General features: G+C 33.9%; 1 protein-coding gene across 9 annotated transcripts in view; it reads right to left on the reverse strand.

Annotated features, from left to right (window-relative positions):
- The window catches only part of LOC126759061 (uncharacterized), a 58,665-nt gene that overhangs the window by 35,088 nt on the left and 8,049 nt on the right, over positions 1-15,528 (reverse strand). The gene's annotated exons all lie outside the window — the stretch shown is intronic.

Here is a 15,528-nt window from a genome sequence, read left to right on the forward strand (position 1 = left end):
CATTTAAAGATTTTGTGATTAAAATCAATATTAAGACAAACTGTTAAATTAAACTATAGTTTCTTTTCAATCATAGAAATCCAAAAAATCTGTGAAGTTGCCACATATTAAAAAAAAATTAAATATCAAATTGTGAAATAGAGATATACAGAATTCAGATTATTAAATTTGAGTAAAAAAATTTTTATGAGGGTTGCCACCTGGTTAAAAATTTAATTAGTACAAATAACTTAATATTACAATATGAATATCAAACTTAAAAGGTTTAAAAATTTTTAGTAATGGGTTGCCACTTAAAAAAATAATAAAAAACATAAAATGTGTTGATATGTATATTACAATATTGATAAAAATTCAATAAGTTTTAGAAAAATTATAATAGTAATATATTTTTGAGAAGGGTTGCCACCTGATAAAATATTTTATTACAAAAAAATAAAATAATACAATATGAATATCAAATTTAAAAAAATTGAAAACTTTTAGTTACAAATATTTTTGCAAGAGTTGCCCCTTAAAATATGTTAAATATATTTATTACTAAAAATAAATTAATACAGTATGAATATCAAACTTAAAAGGTTAAAAAATTTTAGTAAACACCAATATATATATTTTTACAAGATTTTATTTAAGGAGTTGCCATTAAAAAAATTAATGAAAATATAAATATGTTGATATATTACACATTGATATAAATTTAAATAAGTTAAAAGAAAATACATTTTTGATAAGGGTTGTCGCCTTTTTAAAGTATAATTAAAACCAATTGTTAAAATAAGTTTGGAACCACAATATTGGTTACTAAAATGAACAAATATCTCATACAGATTTGACCAACAACCCCTTTCTGAACTAGCTCACTTATTTACGTTATATTTTTATTTGCAAAAAAGTACCGTTTTACTCAATATATCACCATTTTATTGCTTGCATTTTATTACATTACTTTTTAAAAATAATGTCCACCTTAACCTTGTATCAAGACGCCCCACTGTGCGTTGAACAAATCAATGATTTTCCATCTCAAATGCTGTTGTTGCATAAACGGTTTCTACTCACGGTATTTTCTATTGGGTGAGTCATCTATTGCTCGCCAGAAAGAGGCAATTAAAATGGGCAATCTATAAAGATACTCAAGCAACACAAATGCACAAGCAATACCAATAGTACATCCTCCTCAGTCCACATGCATACATACTAGAGCATATGTATGTATGTACGTACATATGTATATACATGTATGTATGTGTGTTTGTTAGTGCTGCGACCACTTTGCTGCAGCAACTCATTAGTTGATGAAAATCAAATTAAAAGGCGCTGAAGTTTTATTCACAGCAAATTGAAAGAAAAACAAAGGGGGAAAGATTGCAACAAAAAAGTAAAAAAAAACCGACTTGCCCGGGGCACCGAATGACTAATCGGCAGCAACAGGCCAGCCGCAACAGACAGAAAACCAGACTGACAGGCATTCAGACAGACGGTCGCACGCAAACCACGATGATGAGTTGAAGAGCCCATGCACTTACATATAAGCCCACATAACGGTGCTATTGCACAAGGCAGTCTGTCACGGCACGTCTTCAAGCGTTCAGATGAAAGCTATTTTCGAGTGGAGTATTTTTTGATATTCGCGCAACTACATTTACAAACACACTTACTTACAAGCAGTTGACCTGCAATTTCAGCGCACAAGTTTGGAGTAAAAATAGAAAAGGGCCGCGAAGCAAAAAATTGAAAAAACATAAATAAATAAAGAAAATGATGGAAAAAATAAAAAGGTAAAATTAGCTCAAAATTATTAATAAATTAAATTAAAATATAATAAAATTAAAATTAAATTAAATTAAAAATTACAATTACAACTAAAATTAAATTGAACTGAATTAAATTAAACTTAAATTAAAATTAAAACTAAAATTAAATTAAATTAAATTAAAATTAATATAAAAATTAAAACTAAAATTAATATTAAAATTAAATTAAATTAAATTAAATTTAAAGTTAAAGTTAAAAATAAATTAAAATTAAAATTGAAATTAAAGTTAAAATTAAATAAAAATTAAAATTAAAGTCAAAATTAATTTAAAATTGAAATTTAATTTAAAATTAATATACAAATTAAAATTAAAATTAAGTTAAAATTGAAATTAAATTATAATTTAAAATAGTTATAATTAAAGATTAAACAGAAATTAAAAAACACATGCTTTAATTAAAAATGTATATAAATTTAACTTTTAACCAAAATGATGAGTATAATTAAAGATTACTTAAAATTAAAAAGAAATTACTTCAGTACAATGAAGAGAAGATCATAATACGCAATTACTATTGGCAGTAATATATTTCCATTAGTAATTATAAAAATTAATTAAACATTAAGTAAACAAATTTAAACCAAATTAAATGAAAACATCAATTAAATTGTGCACTACTCAACAGTTACAATCACCATAAAAACTAAATCTAACAACGCCCGCTTCAACTTTTAATCTAATTCCATTTAATGCACTTCACTCACACACACACATACACTCACAAAAATGAATGACGAGAATAGATTTTAGCTGAGTGCTAATTGCCCTCTTCTATTGTTGTGGCTGGCAATTAAATTCATATAAAATAGAATAAAGTATGGGGCAAATGCGGCAGTCAATCAGTTAGTCAGTCACGCACGCCCACAATGTGTCGTTGCATGCCACAGGGCAATCGATTCAGTATGCAACAGCGACAGAACGGAAGAGCGACCCTTGTACTAGAAATGCCTGCATTAATAACGGTAATAAATATTTTTTTAGACATCTACATGTGTACGTATGTATATGTACATGAGTGGAAAGTGGCGCCAGGGTGACTTTTGTTGTGTATTTACGGAGCAGTTGTCGTGGTTGTCGTGGTCACTGAGTTGCAGGTTATTAACCTAAATTTTGTGGAGGAAATGTAGGAACTTCAATATTGATGGAATAATTAGAAAATGTAATAAGTGTCTTTTATTAGCTATCTGCGATTTAGTTCTATTTTTATACTCTCGCAACAAAGTTGCTAAGGAGAGTATTATAGTTTTGTTCACATAACGGTTGTTTGTAAGTCCTAAAACTAAAAGAGTCAGATATAGGGTTATATATACCAAAGTGATCAGGGTGACGAGTAGAGTTGAAATCCGGATGTCTGTCTGTCTGTCCGTCCGTCCGTCCGTCTGTCCGTCCGTCCGTCCGTGCAAGCTGTAACTTGAGTAAAAATTGAGATATCATGATGAAACTTGGTACACGTATTCCTTGGTTCCATAAGAAGGTTAAGTTCGCAGATGGGCAAAATCGGCCCTCTGCCACGCCCACAAAATGGCGGAAACCGAAAACCTATAAAGTGTCATAATTAAGCCATAAATAAAGATATTAAAGTGAGATTTGACACAAAGGATCGTATTAGGGAGGGGCATATTTGGACGTAATGTTTTTGGAAAAGTGGGCGTGGCCCCGCCCCTTACTAAGTTTTTTTGTACATATCTCGGAAACTACCATAGCTATGTCAACCAAACTCTATGGAGTCGTTTCCTTCAGGCATTTCCATATACAATTCAAAAATGGAAGAAATCGGATAATAACCACGCCCACCTCCCATACAAAGGTTATGTTGAGGAAGCCTAGGTGATATCATCTAGCCACTTTCTTCTCAACTATTCAGTTTTTGCAAGACTCAAGTTCTTGACAGTCACAGTTTCGACGAAATAGCTGGGATTGTTATTAGATGCCTTAATAAATTTGTGATAAGTTCACAGCACTTCGTCTGTCTATAAAGGTCTGGGTGCACATATCTAATAGTTTTGGTTATCACAAAGGATCAGCATTCACAGCTATTCAAGTGGGATCCTGTGTTACTCTTGTTGCGAGGATCAGCCCTTGAACCTAACCTAACCTTATTTAAGTTTTTAAATTTAAAAGTTAGTTATTTTCAATAGATTGGGGTCAGATCTATTCTAATATATACCTGTATTTCTGAAGAAATGAGAATAGCGGTGTAACTACAGACCTTATAAGTTATTTAAGAGTTATGAAATATTCTGAGTTAAATAGTCTAAAAATTTAATTTAATTACTTAATTTCTATTTACGAGTCTCTCCAGTATAAGTAATCTCTTTTTGTAGTATCAATATGACGTCACTTTCAATTATCCCCCAAGTACTTTCATTTATAGCAAAACAAATTAGTTGTTAACATGACTTATATACTGCCACATGCTCATATTTAATCCAACAAACTACATTTTTTATTGACATACTGCGTATGGTAAGTAGATATGTAAAAACCCTTACTATATATGTATACACCTGTTCTATCGGGACAGACATTTCATGTGTAAAAACTCTTTGACCGACATTTCAAATAATTAGTAATTACAACAAAGCAACACATTTTCATAGTAAAAAAACAATATGTATATATATGTACATACATATAATATATACATACATATATGTATACAATCCCAGCAGGAAAAACGATTTATTCGTCTTTAAATATTATCTAACAAAGTTCAAATGGCTAACATTATATTTTTTTATAGTACATCTTGAACAGTGTATATAATATTAAGATTGCCATGAAATTTGTAACACTTAGAAGGAAAAATATCCTTAAAAATAAGTTGCCTATTTGTCAGAACCACGTCGTTATCGAACCAGTACAGGAAAAAGTTGCACTACAGACTTATCGATCAAATTCAAGTTCTTGCATGGAAAACGTTTTTATTTGAAATTAAGTAGGATATCTTCATGATATTTGGCATAGATTATTGTGCAAGACAAGGATTGAATTCTTGAATATATTGTTCAGATTGGATCACTATATTATGAAACTGCCGATCAAAATGACTGTTCAGGGTCAAGAAAAAAATCTTCATAAAATATAATTTTTTTCTTATTAAGTAAACTTAATTCGCTTTATATGGCTAGAAAGAACTAGCTATATAAACGTTAGTTGATTACGTTTTCAGATTTATTTACATATCCTTATCTAAAATGCAAAATAACATAACATCACTTTACACAAGTTTACGGCAGAGGAAAACGATATAAAAGAAACCACTCATATTGAAAAAAATGTAAGTTTTGGTTATAAAATGGTTATATTGGTTATATCTGACAGCGGCAGGTTAAAATTTTATGATATACTATGTATACATATATCGAATATGATGTAGTAAAACATAAGCAATAAAATACTCAAATTCGATATTTTGATGATACGTAGTTTTGCATTTCAGGTGACGATGTATACATATATTTAGTTGTTAGAAATGCTTCTGTGAAGGCCTTCGGTGCTGGCAAAATACAAGTTTTTTCCGTTTTTTATGGTAAACATAATTTATTAAAGAGTCTAGATTTCAAAAAACAGTTAATCAATAACTAACATGGGTATGTGTGGTTATTTTATAATTAGAGCAACTAGTGTGCGTCTCGGCCAATACCATGTTCAGACCGAAAATTTAAAAGATTAGATTATATTTAAGCATTTCATAACCCAACAGTGTTCTCACTGCTGTTAGAAAGATCAAAAAACAGCTGTTATTGTCATTCAAGAATTCACATCGCTTAATATTTATCAAAAGAAAAGATTGTCATATAGTATTTTGAAATAAAAAGACGGTTTTTTTAATATTTTCCATATAATAGAAATAATGGATGCATTTTTTCATTTGTTAAGTCGATTTTCAGATGAAATTAGATTCATTGCGTTAAAAAAAAATTGTTTGTTTACATTTTTTTCCCTTTGTAGTGTCTAAATCAGCTGTGATAATGTAACAGATTTCCAGTGCTGACAAGTAGATTGCGCAAAATCAGAGTCGCACAGAGAGATTTATCGTGGATCAGTTTCAAATCATTTCAATGAAGTGATTTGGAACTGTCATTTTTGTATGGCGAAATCTTGATAAATTTTTAAGATTAGTGGGATAATCCATTCAACAACCGAAATCGTGTGATTAAGTGTCGGTCTGAACATGGTATAACATTAGTAAACGCTCAGCGCTCAAATGTAGGCTGCATTTTTTTAAACCTCTTACAAGTAGAAATTTTATAGAATACTTTGCTACACTTTGAACTATGCAATTACTACAAATTTAGGCTTCAAACTGTTCAGTTTATTGTAGATAATTTAGTCGCTTATAACTTACCAACAACTTACGGCTCCGTTAAAAACATAAAATATAATCTGAAGTTATCGGAAGTAGATAAATTTAGACCTAAAGCGAACTCATTTTCAAGGATAATCTCCTTAGAGTATAGTCAGCTATAAGGGTAATTTTACAATATCAGATCTGAGAAGATGTTTCCGATTAACGCTAAAAGTTCGACTGCTACGAAAAATATATTTTATATATATTTTTTAACAAAATCATAGAAGAAATTTTTTTTATAGGCGGTTAAAACTTAACTAAAGCGGCAATTAAAATAGCGGCCACTTGAGTAAGGCGAATTCTGGAACTCAACGATTTAATTTAATTTGTCCTACAGGTCAACCACAAATGGCGAGAGATTATAGTACATAGTTTGTTTTAGAAAGCTCCACTTAAATATGGTGGTAAGAATGCAACTCGCGACACAAATATAACAGAACACACCTGCGCCCTGTGGGACTTCGTGGTGTTTATGACAAATAACAGTAAGTAGGGGGTAAAGCTCAAGCAAATTTATAAATTTATATGCGGCACACAAGTGTTGCAACAATTAAATGTCACGCAACATGTAGCAGTCAAGGGGTTTATATAAAAATTTCTAGGAATTTGTGTTGTTGCTGTTGTAAGGAAAAGTGAATTAGTAACCTAGTAAAAGCTGTCGCTTACTGTTATGGTGGACAAAGCAGAAGAAGAAAAGAAGGCAAGTGCTGGTGGAGCGCACAAGTATTTGAATGTATGTATGTATGGGTTCATAAAAGGAATGCTTCATTCATGGAATTCTTATTTACGTATGTATATATGTACTTATATGTATATGTATGTATGTATATGTACACATAACACACACATGTGTATGTTTGTCATGCCGCTTGTTGACTAGTTTGAGAATGCAATTTTCCATTGTAGTCTGTAATGGCGCGTGCCACACAGCCGGAGAAAAGAAATTGCTGTCCAACTATGCCGCAAATTGTATGTGCATGCCTTTATGTGTTAATATATATGTATAGTATATGTTATTATATACATACATATATGTATACTAAAGTATTGCATTTGATTGCAAGCATGCAAACGGCGACGATGATAGTAATGCCTGAGTGATTGCGATGGCGTTGATGACCTCATAGTGTGCTGGGTGACAGGCGATGGTTGTGGGGCACTAGCTGCTCAACATATGTATGTATGTATGTATAAAAATAACAACAATAAACTAGTAAGGAAGAGCTAAGTATGGATACAATTGAAAATTTCATACTCTTGCAACTTGCCAGGATTAAAGACAGGCAAGTAATTTTGGGTACATAAGGCTTGTTAATTATGTGGGGTCTAGGGGGAGTTTTCAGCCGATTTTAAACATTCGAAGCACAATTATGCACCGTTATAAGAAAAACATGTACCTTCAATTTTATTAAGATAACTCACATATTCGCCGAAATATGCGGTATAATATCAACCGGAAGTTCGAAAGACTTTATACAAGGTAAATGGGGGCTAAGGGAAGTATTGATCCAGTTCAACCCATTTTTGATACACAGAGTTACTATTGTCTGGAAAGGATTTTCTCTGAATTTCAATTGTACAAGGTCTGTCGAAAAAGAAACAGGACTGTTAAAAAAAAACAACAAAAAATTAATATTTTTCAAAAGTTATATTTTTTTATTCAAAGTAGTTTCCTTGTGCTTCGATACAGCGTTTAGCCCGGTCAATAAGCATTTCAAATGAGTGTTTAAGGTCATTTTTCGGAATGCTCTTGAGAATATTGGTCGTCGCCTTTTGGATAGCTGAAATGTCCTGAATGGCAAATGGAGTTTTCCAAATAGGTAAAAATCACAGGGTGCCAGATCAGGTGAGTAGGGTGAGTGATTAATGGTTAATATGGAGATTTTTGTAAAAAAATCAGTGACAAGCGCCGACCGATGAAACGGCACATTATCGTGCAACAGGCGCCAGGACCCTGCCTCACGGTATTGTGGTCGAGCACGACGAATGCGTGACAAAAGACGCTTCATAACACCAAGGTAAAACACAGCATTAATCGTTTGGCCAGGTGGGACGAACTCTCGGTGTACAATAGCCTCGGAATCGTAAAAACAAATCAGCATTTTCTTTATTTTTGACTTCTGAAGACGACCGACTTCTGATCGTCCCAGAGGTCCTCACGACCTTCTTGGAATCGCTTAAACCACTCATGCACATTACTACGGGATAGGCACTGATCACCATAAACTTTTTTCATCATTTGAAATGTTTCAGTAAACGTTTTCCCAAGTTTAAAACAAAATTTATTATTTGCTCTTTGCATTTTACGACCGATGACCAAAAGCTGCTGTCACTTTTTGATCGATAATATCGATTGTAGTTATCCAATTGTCTTAAAAGTTTTACGAAATGTCAACAAGAGATCAAACTTTTTATTTCATATACCCACCAATAGGTGGCGCCACCAGAAACAGTTATATTTAAAAAGTTCTGTTTCTTTTGCGACAGATCTTGTATATCTCACTCAATGACCGACATTTTCGGTCAAAAGTCAACTATAAGCACTGGACTACATATTGAGTACCTAGAGGCTTGAGCAGTTTTGGTTCGATTCAGGCAATTTTTTGTCATGTGTACCATCTGAAATGTACTAATGTACTATTCGTGTAATTCTTGATTTGTATACTGGAAATTGAAAGAATCACATGTAATTTCGAATTGTCATATAGGAAGTAGGAGTAGCTGTAGTCCGCAACGGCTTTGCAATCTGCATCTAGGTCGCGCACTGCGCCACCATTCCATCAGAATGGCCAACAGAGGACCTCTACGCTCCATTAGAGATCAAATAGGCAGCATGACGCCCATTCTGATCACTATATATACATATGTATAACCCTGTATCTCGATTAGTGTCAGGTGATACATAGTACAACGGTTAGGCGAACAAAACTATTATACTCTCCAGCAACATTATGCAAGAGGATAAAATATATTAAATATAAGTATTTACACGCCACACGACAAGTCGCCATGCAACGGCGACCTGGTGAAAACCGTTCGCTCCATGTGTGGCACATTCGGTTTGTGCAACTAGAAATTGGGGCACCACGCGACCAGCCGGCAAATGTGGTCTGTTGAAAGTAAGTGTGCAAGTACATAAGCAGCGGTATTGGGGTGCAAAAATGGTGGCGATTTCATTGTGCGACTTTTTTCAATTTTTATGTGCAACAACAACATGGCATAAATGACAACAACATTAATAATAAAGCTGTTGAATGAAAATTGCAGACACGCACGCACATATAATACATACATACGCACTTAATTTGCATGATTTGCTGAAAATTGTCCAAAAATTATGGACAAGCGCCATTTTCGTTTTTCTTCAAATTGTTGCTGTTGTTGTTCACTTGAAAAAATGTGACAAATGTCATGCAAAATGCTTGAAATGCTGCGGTTTTTGTTGCTGTTTTCGCTGTAACCACTTGGCCCATTGCCAAAGAAAGCCACACGCGAGGGCACAACAAATATACCAAAATACACAAGCACACAAGCACCGTTACAAATACAAATACATCGAAACAAAATTAAACAAATCCACTCCATGGCCATTTGTTGTTTGTTTGTTTGTTTTGGCTACAAGTTTCGGGGTAAATTTTCATGCAATATTTGCCACAAAAGACCGCACACAATTGGGTTAAAAGTTCAAAATTCTGTGGCCTTGCTGGAGTGAGCCTCAAGAACGTTGGGGCGCCAAGTTTCGGTTGTTTGTATGTATGTATGTGTTTATGTTTATTGAAATGTTTGCATATAGTTTACGTATCATAAATATTTATTTGGCATACATAAATATCAGAGTTTTATTTTTTAATAGGAAATATGTTATTTTTGGTATTTCTTATGTTGAAGAAGATCTCCATCAATTATACCGCTCACCGAATTTGTTTGGTAATAAAAAGATTTGAAAGAGTGTTATACTGCATTCATACATACATATATTTAAGAGGAGTTAGAGATCACCAAAGGACTTAATGATTAATTAACTTTTAATGATTTCTGTGAGTCTGTGGTGTTAGATATAACCTCAAAACCTACAAGAGAGTGACCACTTTCTTACTACTTCATTAATCGTTCCATATTTCACACTTATTAAGCTTTCTCGTAACAGATATGCAAATTATTTCTATCGAGTATTTAACTATCAGGTGTTATTCGATTAACGGTATTATTTCAGAGAGCATTCGTACCAAAAATTATGGACCAACAAAATTACCACAACAATTTTTCTAATCTTCCTCTCTTCTAATTTTTGTGCATTCAAAGTTTTTTTTTCAAAAAGTCGGAACAAAAAAGTTCAATGGTTGCCACATATTTGAGGAATAATAAAAAAAAAGGTTAAAAAAATTATCTCTATAAACTGAAGAGCTTTAAAAGGACATACAGTTTAAAATATTTTTTTAACAGAGTTGCCAAACTTTCAAATTTTGATATTAGTAAAATATTGGATATTTTCGTGCAATATTAACGGTTGAATCAAAGCTTGCGGGAGGAGGAGAATACTGTTGGGAACTTGGCTGCCAAAAAGGTAGCAATAGATCTACTGCTCCGGAGCCCAGCTACCTTCAGAGTAGTGCCTATACACTCCGGTAGTAAGGTAGCGATATTAACCGTGAGTTTGCGGACTGTGCGCTCAAGACAAGATTCCTTATCACTAGTATCGAACTGCTTTATAATTAAACGGGTTCGGTTGTCTAGCTACAGCGGTATTGCAGGAAACAGGAAGACTGATGAGCTTAGCAGGGCAGGTAATTCGGTTTTAATAACTTTGAAATTGTAACAGGACCACTACTGGACTGTTGGACTACCGACCAAATCATCACAAAGAAGCTCCTTTGGCTTCTTGTAGTTCACTACTGGACTGTTGAACATCAGACCAAATCAATAAGCGCTGGTCGACTAGCAGCAGCTGTGCAGTCGCAATGTCCTACTGGTCCAGGATAAACAGTAAGAGGTCCAGGAAACTATTCGCTCTCAGAAGAGTTCACCTTTCAATGGTTTTAGTTCTAACTAGACGCAGTCCGTTCGGGATTCAGCAAGATTGAATATCTAACAAGATGCCAGCTGTATTAGCAATTTGGAAGAAGAGAAGCTTTTGCCAAATCAAGGCAAATACACCTCGGATCTCATACGTTTAGGCATTCAAGTGAACTAGCGGAAATAGAAATAAAATATCTAAGCAGTTTTCTAATAGGTTTAGTGAGTTTTTGTCGATAGCTGATATCCAACTTCAGGAAACTACAGGAGTTTTTCGTTTGGCACAGAACTGTATATAACAGTCTAAATGTGATCCCACCGCAGTGCTGAGGGATCAGTCATTTAACTAAACGTAACCTACAAAATTAAAAGATTGTCGCAAATTTACGTGTTGATATTATAAGAAAATAACTAAAAGTAATGACATCTGTCGATTTACTTTTGATAGTACCAAAATTAGCTGCTTTTATGCCGCGAAGTTTGAACTTGGTATTCCGCAAAACTAATATGGCTGTGTGAACTGACGTTGAGCAATACGAAAAGCTGCGTTTGGATCGGGAAGGACCTCTCCGAGTCATACGCTACCAAACGAGGTTTCAGACAAGGCGACTCGCTATCGTGCGACTTCTTCAATCTACTCTTGAAGAAAATAATTCGAGCTGCTGAACTAAATAGAGAAGAGTATACAGCTGCTATTGATATCATTGGCCTCAACAACCGCGCCGTTAGTTCTGCTTTCCCCAGAATGGATAAAAAAGCAAAGCTGGTGGTGAACGAGGGTAAGACGAAATATCTCCTGTCATCACACAAACAGTCGGCGCACTCGCGATAAGCTCACACATCACTATTAACAGTCATAACTTCGAAGTCGTAGATCTTGGAACCAATATCAACACCAACAACAACATCAGACTCAAAATCCAACGCAGAATATCTCTTGCCAACAGGTGCTACTCCGCACTGAGTAGACAATTGAGAAGTAAAGTTCTCTCTTGTCAAACAAGACAAGTCACTATAAGTCACTCGTTATTCCCGTCCTTCTGTATGGTGCAGAGGCATGGACGATGACAACATCCGATGAGTCGACGGTACGAGTTTTCGAGAGAAAACTCCTGGGGGAAGTAGAAGAAGAGGAAGACCTCCACTACGTTGGAAAGACCAGGTAGAGAAGGACACTTGGAATATCCAATTGGCGCCAAGCACTAGGAAAAAAAAACTTTTTTCTTTCTTCCAAAAATTTATTAAAAAAAGTTTTCGTTTTCTTTGCACTAAATCTTCAAGTGCACACGTCAAAATTCGCTCAATATAATGAAGTGTTAAGAAAATCATAAAATAAAAAATTGAATTTTAACGAGTTTGCCAAAAACCACCCGCTGGTCCATAAATAAACAAAATTTGTGAATAAATTATTCTTGTGCACAGGAGTGTGGGTGTGCGCATGTCCGTCTGCTGCACATGTTTTTATAGAAAATTAATTTTACTTTGGAGAACATTTTTCTATCATGCATATATACACAGAAATTCCGAAAAAAGTGGCGCAAAATTGATTCTAAGCATATCAGTTGGAATATGTTTTGGAATTTTTCAAATATGTGCTATTTAAGATGGACGATTTAATCGTAAGCAACACTGTTTAATGTCAAAAACACTTACATTTGAGTTTAGCTATTTTTAAAAGCTTTAAATTAAGCACAAAGAAGATTAATATATTGCCAAATGTGCTGGGTTTCTTAGCGCAGAGATTGAAAATTTCGTACACGTAATTACTAAAACTATTTATTGCTTAGATTAAATGGGGACGTTGCTCTCGAAACTATTTTTGGAAATTCTCTCATACTAGAGCACCAAATTGCTTAGTTAAAAGTTTCAAATATTGGCCTCAAACTAATAAAAATTTAAAAATGTTTCTGATGACCTTATATCAATGTCCACAGCTGTAAATATTAAATTTCAGCCATTCACATGATCGCTATTTGACAATGCTCGCTTGAAGGCTGGCTTAAATTGTGATCGCAATGCAAATTAAGTTCACACAATGCAAATGTGCGTTTTGGCGGCACGAAAAAGCCATGAACGGTAAAAGTTAACAAAGCAAAGCGAAAATAAAAGGAAAATCAATTAAATATATGTATGTATGTTTGTAAAACACTAAATCGCCACTGACACATTTTGTCGTATAATTTTTTTGCGCCTCGGACGACAACAAAAGCCCATTACAGAGGCAACGAAAGTGTTTTGTGTTCATTTACTTCATTCTATTTACGTATTTTTATTTATTTTCCTACTCACATTATTTATTTATTTATTTACTAAGCGAATTTAGAGTACAAAAGGCAAATAAAACGCTTTTAGGTGATTCATTGGCGTTCGAGCGGCGTTTGGAAGACGCCTTTTTCTAGATTTCGTGACTTTTAATTAAAGTAATTTGCATTTAAGAGCATGTACATATGTCATTAAATATACATGCAAACATATACATACATATGTATATTATATGCACAAAGAACATAAGGTCGTTTCTTTCCAGCGAGTTGTTCATACTATCGACGAAGGAAGCTCTCTAAGCGTACTTTAGTGATGTCATAACCGCAAACACTTATTCGAGTTTTCAATTTGATAGCCCCACTGAAGGTTAGCTAATCATCGTTTTCACACTAAATTGTATTCAAGTTTGCATTCGTTTTTATTTCCTTTAATGCTTTGCTGTTGTTCTACATATCAATACATAGAAAAGCCTATTTAAATAGAGGCACGCTTTTTAAGAAGAAAAAGCTGAAAGGGTATTTTAAGATATTCGGACACTTTCTAATGTTCACAGGATGGTCTTTATTTATATATTAAATAATTAAATTATAGTTCACAAAGTTTATTTAAAAATGAGATAATATTAGCACGGGAGGCTGCGTTCACTTTGGCGGTTGAAAATCGAGTGTTGCTTTTGATGTGCCGGTGATGCCACACAGATGATAATTAATATCTTGCATAGGGTTACCTTACAAAGCTAAGAAGATTTTGTAAGCACATAAACAATATAATACTAAGTATGAGCAAAAAATAGTAAGACTTTGTTCATAATTTTAAAATTTTTAACTTGTTCTTCAAAATCTATACCGCCCACCTCAAAGTAACCCCCCTTGGCCGCAATACGCTTGTGCCAACGTTTTTTTCTAATCCTCCAATACTCGAAACACTTGTAAAGGTCATTTGTCGGAATAACTTTGAATTCACATTTAATGTCTTCAGACATTTGCCCAGAGCGGGCGTCTGACTTTGTTGAATAACCAGAAGTTACACCGAGCTAAACTAGGCGAATACGGTGGTTGCGGCACGATATTGTTTGAAAATGTGGCAAAAAACTCTCGAAGAATCAACGCAGTATGCAACGGTTCATTATAGTGGTGCAAAAACAAAGAGTTGCAGGCGCATAATTCCGACCTCTTTTTACAAATAGCTTCACGCAAATGAAGCATAACACTCAAATATTATACCTTCTTGACAGTTTGGCCGGTCGGAAGCAATTCGAAGTGCATCACACCTCGATAATCGAAGAAAACTGTCAACGTAACCTAGATTTTTGAACTGCTTTTGACGTGTTTTTTTTCTCCTTCGCCTCACCTTCGGCACGATATTCGGCCAATTGATCGTCTGTTGCGGGTCATAAGAAATGATCCAAGACTCATCACTCGACTTCATAACACCATGGCAGTCAGAAAACATTGTTTCACAGACGTTAATGTGACGCTGTTTTTCGAAAGAACTGAGTGATTTTGGAATCAATTGTGCTTACACTTTTCTTAGGCACAAATGATCTTTCAAAATGGTTTTTACTGCTCCTTCCGATGCTCCAACGATGCCAATATACGTAAGATCTATTTTTTTGACTGTTATCCGTCGATTTTCAATCACCAAATCCTTTATTTTTTTGACGCCTTCATCATCAGTTGATTTTCATAACCGGGATTAACGCGTTCTCGACCCTCCTTGCATGATTTCTACAAATCAAAAACATTTGCTCGTGACAAACAATTATTACCGAGGGTCTTTTGCACCACTCTGAATGGCACCAGAAATGTGAATCAGCACACAAAATTTAATGGAACTTCTTTGTTGTATAATTTCGATGAATCGTAAAAAAAACTTTTTAACTAAATTTTAATAAATAATTCCACATTTTACTCGTATAGTAGGTACGGATTTTACCATATTCGGTTTTCAAAATTTCGTCCATATTCACATACTAACCGATATAGGATACATGGAAAATGTAACCGATCCCATTACATCCATTATTATTAGGTCCAGAGAATATATTGACCGATTTTTGAGAGGAATCACCATTAA

Source organism: Bactrocera neohumeralis, chromosome 5 (assembly GCF_024586455.1).
Source record: "Bactrocera neohumeralis isolate Rockhampton chromosome 5, APGP_CSIRO_Bneo_wtdbg2-racon-allhic-juicebox.fasta_v2, whole genome shotgun sequence".
NCBI classification, from domain to species: Eukaryota; Metazoa; Arthropoda; class Insecta; order Diptera; family Tephritidae; genus Bactrocera; species Bactrocera neohumeralis.